Genomic DNA, 8,349 nt, shown 5'->3' on the forward strand with positions numbered 1-8,349 from the left:
AAACAGGTTTTTTAAAAACTTATTTTTTTAAAGATTTTATTTATTCATTTGACAGAGTGATCACAAGTAGTCAGAGAGGCTGGCACGGTGGGTGTGGGGGGGGGAGCAGCCCCAATATGGGGCTCGATCCCAGGACCCTGGGAACACGACCCAAGCCAAAGGCAGAGGCTTTAACCCACTGAGCCACCCAGGGGCCCCTAAAAATTTATTTTTATTTCTTTTTTTTTAATTTAAGTTTTTTATTTTTTATTAACATATAATGTATTACTAGCCCCAGGGGTACAGGTCTGTGAATCGCCAGGAAACAAAACAGCTTTTTTAAAAGACTATTTATTTCAGAGAGAGAAGTGCACAAGGTGAGAGAAGGGCAGAGGGAGAGGGGAACCAGACTCCCCACCAAGCAGGGAGCTTAACTCGGGGCTCCATCTCCCAATAGAGATCATGACCTGAGCCCAAACCAAGAGTCAGACACTTAACCTACTGAACCACCCAGGAGCGCTGGGGCGCCTGGCTGGCCCAGCCAGTGGAGCATAGGACTCTTGATCGTGGAGTTGTAAGCTTGAGCCCCACATTGGGTGTAGAGATTACTTAAAAATAAAATCACAGGGAGCGCCAGGGGGGCTCAGTGGGTTAAGCCTCTGCCTTCTGCTCGGGTCATGATATCAGGGTCCTGGGATCAAGCCCCGCATCAGGCTCTCTGCTCAGCGGGGAGCCTGCTTCCCACTCTATATCTGCCTGCCTCTCTGTCTACTTGTGATCGATATCTCTCTGTCAAATAAATAAATAAAATCTTTTTAAAAAAATAATAAAAAGTAAAATAAATAAAATAAAATCACAAGGGCTCCTGGGTGGCTCAGTTGGTGGAACATCCTCTTGGTTTCAGTTTGTGTGATGATCTCAGGGTCCTGAGATCCAGCCCCAGGTCAGGCTCTGTACTCGGCAAGGAGTCTGCTTGGGATTCTCTCTCTCCCTCTGCCCTCTTCCCCCGGCTCTGAAATAAATAAATAAATCTTCAAAATAAAATAAAAATTAAAGTGTCCAACCTGTGGTTTTCGGTATATTCACAGAGTTGTGCAACCAACGCCAGTATCTAATTTCTTAACATTTAATATTTTTTATCACCTGTCCCTACAAATCTCCCCAGAACAGGACATACAATAGGGGCCCATTCCACCCCTGCTGAATGGATGTTTGCTGAATTGAGTTATTCCTGCTCATGAGAAAGCAGTGCGGAGGACCCTGAGAAGTTTAGGGTGATGAAGGAGAAAGTGGAGCGGAGAAGACAGGGTTGAAGGGGACCCTCTAGGTCCCGGCACCGGGCAAAGCAACTCTAGACACAGCCACCAGGGGGCACTGTCAGCCCACATACCCCTACCTTCTTCCAGCCAGCCCTCACCCATGGGATCAGTAATCCCACAGAAGAGGCAGAGTACGGATGGCGACTTCATTTGACCAATGGAGAAGCCAACGCTTAGACCCCTGGTCACTCCACAAATGAACATTTTGGACTGACTGATAAGCCCACAGCTGCCCAGGAGACTCCGCAGTGTCCCTCTCCAGTGGTGTCCTTCTGCCTCGTTCTCGGTCCCAAGCGGCAGAACAGAAACCCTAGACCTCCTCCTTCCCTCCCAGTATGCACCCTCTGATCCCTGCTGAACCAGAAACAGGACAGGAAGAGGCTTGTGACCCACCACAGCCATGAACTTGAGGCCAAGCACAATCACTTTGACCCCAGCCTCAGGGCACCCCCGGCTCAGGCCACCTCGCCTGGCCTGATCCTGGAAAATGAACCTAGGACAGGCTACCCCATGGCAAGAGCCCCTGAGGGTCAGGTCAATGCCAGGGATCAGGGCGGGGCCGGACACCAGGGCCACTTTCTGCCTCAGACTAAGTGGGAGTGCCTTGGGCAGGACAGGGGAGCTGCCTCACCAGCCCCCCTCCTGCCCCTCTCTTGTAGGGCTCCCTCCCGGAACCCCTCCTCCCTCTGCAGCACCTCTTCCCCACCACTGCCCAGGCCCCTCCACAGCCTCAGGCCCCCGGTCCTTGATTCCTCCTCCGCAGACCCTGGTCAGACTCCTGGGCACTGCACACTCAGAGCTTCTCCCCCCAGACATGGGCTGAGGAAGTGAGGATGCTGGGGACCTGAGCCCCTCGGCCTGGTGTCTTCTGGGTATATAGGCCCCCTGCTGGTCAGGACAAGGGAAGGAGAGAAGGCAGAGGGAAAATACCTGGGGTGACAGTCCCCCCCCCCCCAAGCAGGGATGGCTAGGCTCTCCACCTGGAGGAACATCCAGGAACATCCATTACCTACATGGCCTGCAGGCTCACTTCTGCTCTTCTCTGGCTCTCCTGCTGAGCTGGCCTCCTCCTCCGGGAAGCCCTCCCTGTTTCCTCCTGGCATCTTCCCGCCTCTCATTGTTCATAGTGTTAAGAGTCTTGTCACTTATAAGATGGTTATTTAACCAGGAGAGCAGGTCTGTTTGCTTACTTCTGTATCCTTAGGGCTTTAATTGGAGTAAGCACTTAGTATCTGTTGAATGAACACACGATGGATTCTCTGGGTGAGTCTGGTTGTGGGTGGGGCGGGTGGGGAGTGGCCCCCAAAAGACTCCAGAGAGGCTTGCCCAGTCAGGGCGAGACTCTAGGGCTCTAGACCCTGGACAGTGCTCCACACTCCCCAACACAGGGGAGCCCCCCCCCCCCCAGGAAACCTCCCAGGGCACAAGGACAGCAGACCCTCGGGGGTGGGGGATGTTGGAGCATAGTCCTCTCCCCGCTTCTCACTTAGAGCCCCTCAGCTCAGCCCTCACTCACTTCCTGGAGGCACCAGAGCTAGAGGCCTAAGTGGGATAGGAGCAATCAGCAGGTGGCAGGTCACAGCCCAGGGCCTGGGAGGCTCTGTGGGAAGCACCTGGAAGCCAGGGGAGGGGAACCACAGCACCCTGTGTCAGGGAAGGCAGGGCCACCAGCTGTGTCTAGCCTGCTGAGCTGGCAATGGCAGGCAAGCCTGGGAGGAGCTTCTCCAGCCCTGGGGCCTCTCTCTTCTCCACCAGGTTCAAGGAGAAGGCCAAGGAACACTTCATGCCCTGATTTCTGTCCCCAGAGTCAGCGGCTCCTTCTAAACCTTGGGTCCATGTCCAGACTCTGAGCCCTTCTGGGAACAATTCATGATGGGGTTGGGGGACAGCAAAGCAGGGAGAAACGCAAATTCACCGGGCCCCATATGCTATTCATGTATGTCATTTCATCCTTACTGGAAGGAAGAAAAATATTACTGTTTTATAGATGAGAAACAGGGGTTAGCACACCAAGCGGCGAGTAAGGACTCTGGGCATTCCAGCCATCCCCGGCAGAGGAAGTGTCCTGGGTTCCCTTGTCACAGATACCCCACAGCGCCAGGTTCCAGGGAGACCTTTTACCACTTTTCCCTCATTTTCCAGCCTGTTTCTGGCTCTCACCCCTCCAACCCATGGTCATTTCTCCTGACTCTGTGCTCAGTCTCCTGTCCTCACGTCTTTGCTGCTCCCACGGCCAGGAAATCCCAGATGCCTTCCATGATTTCCATCGAACACCTCCTTATTTGAAGGGTGACTCAAATGTCCCCCACTTCCTCCATGGGCTCGCTGAACCCACTGAGACTCCCACGCACATGCGCTCTCTGCTGCCACCATTGCCTACTTGTGTGTTTCCGCACTGGAAGACAAGAATGTGGGGCATCTCTATCCCCAGGGCCATGAGCAAAGCCTGCCAAAAAGCAGACCCTTAGGAAGCTTTGGTGATGGAATGAACAAAGAACGCCCCACGTATCCAGACCACAAGGAGCGTTCCCGTTCCTTCCAGAGACCAGGACTGCATTTGGACACATTTTGCACAGCTTCATGGTACTAGTAATTATTGGGAACGGGTGCGGGGGGTGTCAACAACAGAATTTCTCAAATCTTTCCCATGTGTCTTGGGTGTTACCCAATTTCTCTGTATATGTTACCCATGTTCTCTATATGTGCAGAGATGTCTTTGGATCTAGTATAGGATTTAGGATTCCATCTAAATATTTCCTACCTAGTTATTTTATCTTGTTTTTCTTTTTAGCCAACTTACATGCTTTTTAGATGTGGCTGTGTAGACATGTTTTCAAGTTTTTTTAGTGTAAGACTTTATTTTTCATGTTTTTAAATTAATTTTTTTTTAAGATTTTATTTATTTATTTGACAGAGAGAGAGATCACAAGTAGGCAGAGGCAGGCAGAGGGAGAGAGGGTAGCAGGCTCCTCGCTCAGCAGAGAGCCTGACACAGGCCTTGAACCCAGGACCCTGAGATCATGACCTGAGCCAAAAGCAGAGGCTTAACCCACTGAGCCAATAGGCGCTCCTTTATTTTTATTTTTTTTTTAAGATTTTATTTATTTATTTGACAAACAGAGATCACAAGTAGGCAGAGGCAGGCAGAGAGAGAGAGGAGGAAGTAGGATATCCGAGGAAGAGCGCCTGATGTAGGGCTCGATCCCAGGACCCTGGGATCATGACCTGAGCTGAAGGCAGAGGCTTTAACCCACTGAGCCACCCAGGTGCCCTTGGCGCTTCTTTAATTTTTTAGTAAGACTTTATTTTCTTTCTTTCTTTCTAAACCACGGGTTTCACACATGAGCCAGTGCAGGGGCCTGAACTCATAACCCTGAGATCAAGGCCCAAGCTGAGATCAAGAGTCAGATGCTTAACCAACTGAGCTACCCAGGCATCTCTGAAGATTTTGTTTTTAAGTCATCTCTACACCCAATGCGGTGCTCAAACTTAGAACCCTGAGATCAAGAGTCATTTGCTCTACTAAGCCAGTGAATCACCTTGGTAATCTTTAAAAACATTTTTTTTTAAAGATTTTATTTATTTATTTGACAGAGAGAGATCACAAGTAGGCAGATAGCCAGACAGAGGGAGAGGGGGTAAGTAGGTTCCATGTGGAGCAGACAGCCTGATCCCAGGACCCTGAGATCATGACCCGAGCCGAAGGCAGAGGCTTAACCTACTAAGCCACCCAGGCACCCCTAAAAACATTTTTAATAATGTCTTAAAATTGACAGACTATATTTCGAACAGTACTTTTAGGGTCACAAATGATAGTTCATTTTGGATTTATTTTGATAACTTGATTTTGTTTGGTTTGGTTTTTTAAGTAATCTCTATGCCCACCATGGAGCTCAAACTCGGAACTCCGAGATCAGCCCTCACGTGCTCTACCAACTGAGCCGCCAGTTGCCTCCTGAGAACTTGATGTTGAAATCCCACTGTAGGGGCCAAGGGCAGGCTGTCCCAAGATGGGCCACTGGGGCATAAAGATGATTTCCAGGAAGAATCAAAACCCAGCAGATGCAGGGAACGCACTCGGCCTCCCTTTCAGCTACCAAAATTTGCATTGAAAAGGAGAGCCTGTGCCCGGAAGAGAGCTATTAACAGACTTCCCTTTACCTGCATAATTGGGCAACCTTGTTTTTCCAAAGCTCTCCTTTCAGCCTCCTGCTGGTGAGCTTCCTCCCCTTTGAATCCGCAGAGCCTTCCCCATCAGCTTCCCATTGCCTCATTATCTTTGGAAGTTCATGTCTGTGTGGATTCCCCATAGGTAGACCTATTAAATTTGATTTTCTTCTGTTCATCTGTCTCATGTCAATTGGATTCTAAGCCCAGCTGGCAAGATGTAGGGCAAAGGAAGGTCTTCTGCCCAACACCACTTGGTTGGATTCTGCCCCTCATTCTAGTTCTTTGCCATTTCTGGGGGGCACTTGGTGCTGCCTCCCTGGTCTTCAGCCTGAAGCATGACACCTGCCATTGTGATAGGTGAGGGTCAGTCTCCATTGGTTCTGGTGACACCGAGGTTGTCACCATGCCCCTGTGGTGTGTGGCAGACACGGAGACTGGCCCAGACCACCAGGGCTGGGCTTCTTGTTCCTTGGGCGTGCCTCTCAGTCAGGTCTGCCCACACCCTCTAAGCCTGCACTCCCGCTTCTGGTCGGCTCCTTCACTGAAACCCAGGCACCCGGCCATTCTGCTGCCTTCCTCGAATGAGCCTACCTAAGTGGAAGAGGCTAGCCAGGGAGACTAGTTCCACATCGCAGCAGACACAACAGATCAACCCTCCGTCTTCCATGCCTCCTTCCTTTCTTATCATCGGCACCCTGGTTTGGGTGCCTGGGTGGCTCAGGTCATGATCCCAGGGTCTTGGGATGGAGCCCCACATTCGTGTGTGTAGGGGCGGTCCCTGCTCAGCGGGAAGCCTGCTTCTCCCTCTCCCTCTCCCCCTGCTTGCTGTCTTGCTCCCTCTCTTGCTGTCTATGTCAAATAAATAAATTTCCCAACTTTCCTTGCAGCAAGGTAGGGTCATGGGACAGCTTCCTGCCAGTGTCCCTGGGGGTAGATATCCCTTCTGGAAAACAGAAAGGCAAAACGCCTCTGGGAAGCCTTTGCCTTTCCCCTTTCCTCCTGCCTGGATTCACTGTGCTCTCATTCTGTCTTCATGTGCAGTAGGCAGAGCAAGCATTATCCCCACTTTACAGAGGAAGAAACTGAGGTTCAGAGACATCCATTGATTTTTTTTTTTTTTTTTTAAGGTTATGAGGCTCAGTTAGCTCCTACAGGGAAACTGGAAGTGTCGACTCACTTCATCATCTAGCTTAACTTTCCCTTTTTGTCCAGGCTGCCGGGAAGCTCAGCACCTACTGTGAAGCTCAAACATGGCCGGCCCCTCCCATCCCTTGTCATTGCCTCTTACGAAACTTGAGGACAACGCTTTCTTGGAAGACTCCTCCTCTGGAAAGCGTGGGGTAGGTCAGCTTAACCTTCCTTGGCTCCTGTACCTCTCTCCACCCTGCTCAGGGCAGCAATGATGTACATGGATGGGTTCTCTGGTTTCTGCTTGGGTTTGGCCAACAAAGATCACTGGTGGGAAGAGAGCACCTCCTCCAGGGGTCCATCCCCAAGGAGCACTCCCTGTCTTCTGGCCCGAGGCCACTGTAGTTAGCCCAGGATGCTGCCTTCTCCCTTGTTTGTTCCTCCCCCTGCCTAGGTCTCTGTGAACTGTCCCTTCACCGAATTCTCAAATGACCCACGTTGTGTGGATCTTGCCAGGGCCCCATCATGCCCTGAATGTCCCCCCAAATTCATATGTTGAAGTCCTAGGCCCCAAAGCGATATTTAGAGGTGGATCACTTGGGATGTAATTAGGTTTAGATGAGGCTAGGAAGCTGGGGCCCCGGGAAGGAAGTGGTGCCCTTCTAAGGAGGAGCAATCCCTCTCACTGAGCTTGCACCGAGGAGAACGCAGTGAGGAGGTGGCGGTCTCCAAGCCAAGGAGCCGGCTTTCGCCAGGTGTGGATTCTGCTGGGACCTTGACCTTGGGCTTCTAGCCCCCAGGACTGTGAGAAATAAATGCCTGACGTTCAAGCCCCCAGCCTTTGGCATTCTGATACAGCAGCCAAAGCATAAGATCCCCTGAACACAGAGTGCAGAGGAAGGGCTTTGTTGAAAATCCTTGTGATTCTGAGAACTCTGTCCTGTCCCCTCTCCTTGGCAGAGTTTGGCTGAGCACCTAGCACCCCTTACCTGCCTCTCCACTGGGCTCCGTGCACTTGTCCCCACCCACCCGTGCCAGTGCCAGGAGTCCTGTGCGGACGCAGCCATGGCCTCCCTGCACAGCCTGACCTTAGGCAGGTGAGGAAATGACACAGTGGTGGGCCCACAGGTGCCCCAGGTCCTCAGGCTTGGTGGATGCCTTGCAGCTGGCCCTCCCTGGGAAGGGGGATGGGAGATGTGCATGGGGGAACCGTCACATCAGCAGGCAGTCACGACAACGGGGTTGGGGGAAATTACAGACCAGAGAAGGGCCACCAGCTTGGCCTGGCTGGGAGCAGTGGGAGGTCACGGAGGAGTGTTCCCAGAGGGAGGTCTAGCAGGGGGAAGGCATCCTGCACAAAGATCAGGAGGCAAGAGCCGGCAAGGAGGATGCTGGCTGAGGGGACAGATAGAAGGGAGGGGCAGGGGCTGGGGTGGCCCACCCCAGACCACAAAGGGGCCTGGATGCCAAGCCATAGGCCACAGGGAAAGTTCCACCCAAGAGAAATCCAGCACATGTATGCGAAGGCTGGGCGGGGCAGGACTGGAGGCTGAGGCCAGCCAGGAGATCACCCCTTGGACAGACACACCAGACCTGGTGTCCCTGAAGGGGGGACTCATGCCCAGCCATCTCTTCAGCCCTCCCACCGCCTAAAGTTCCAAGGTGCCAAGCTGGAGGCCTCTTGAGTGTGTGGGAATTGAATTAAAGCTACTCCAGATCCTTAACCACTCTTTCTCCTTGACTCCCCTCTCTG

Source organism: Mustela erminea, chromosome 18, assembly GCF_009829155.1.
Source record: "Mustela erminea isolate mMusErm1 chromosome 18, mMusErm1.Pri, whole genome shotgun sequence".
Classification (NCBI taxonomy): domain Eukaryota; kingdom Metazoa; phylum Chordata; class Mammalia; order Carnivora; family Mustelidae; genus Mustela; species Mustela erminea.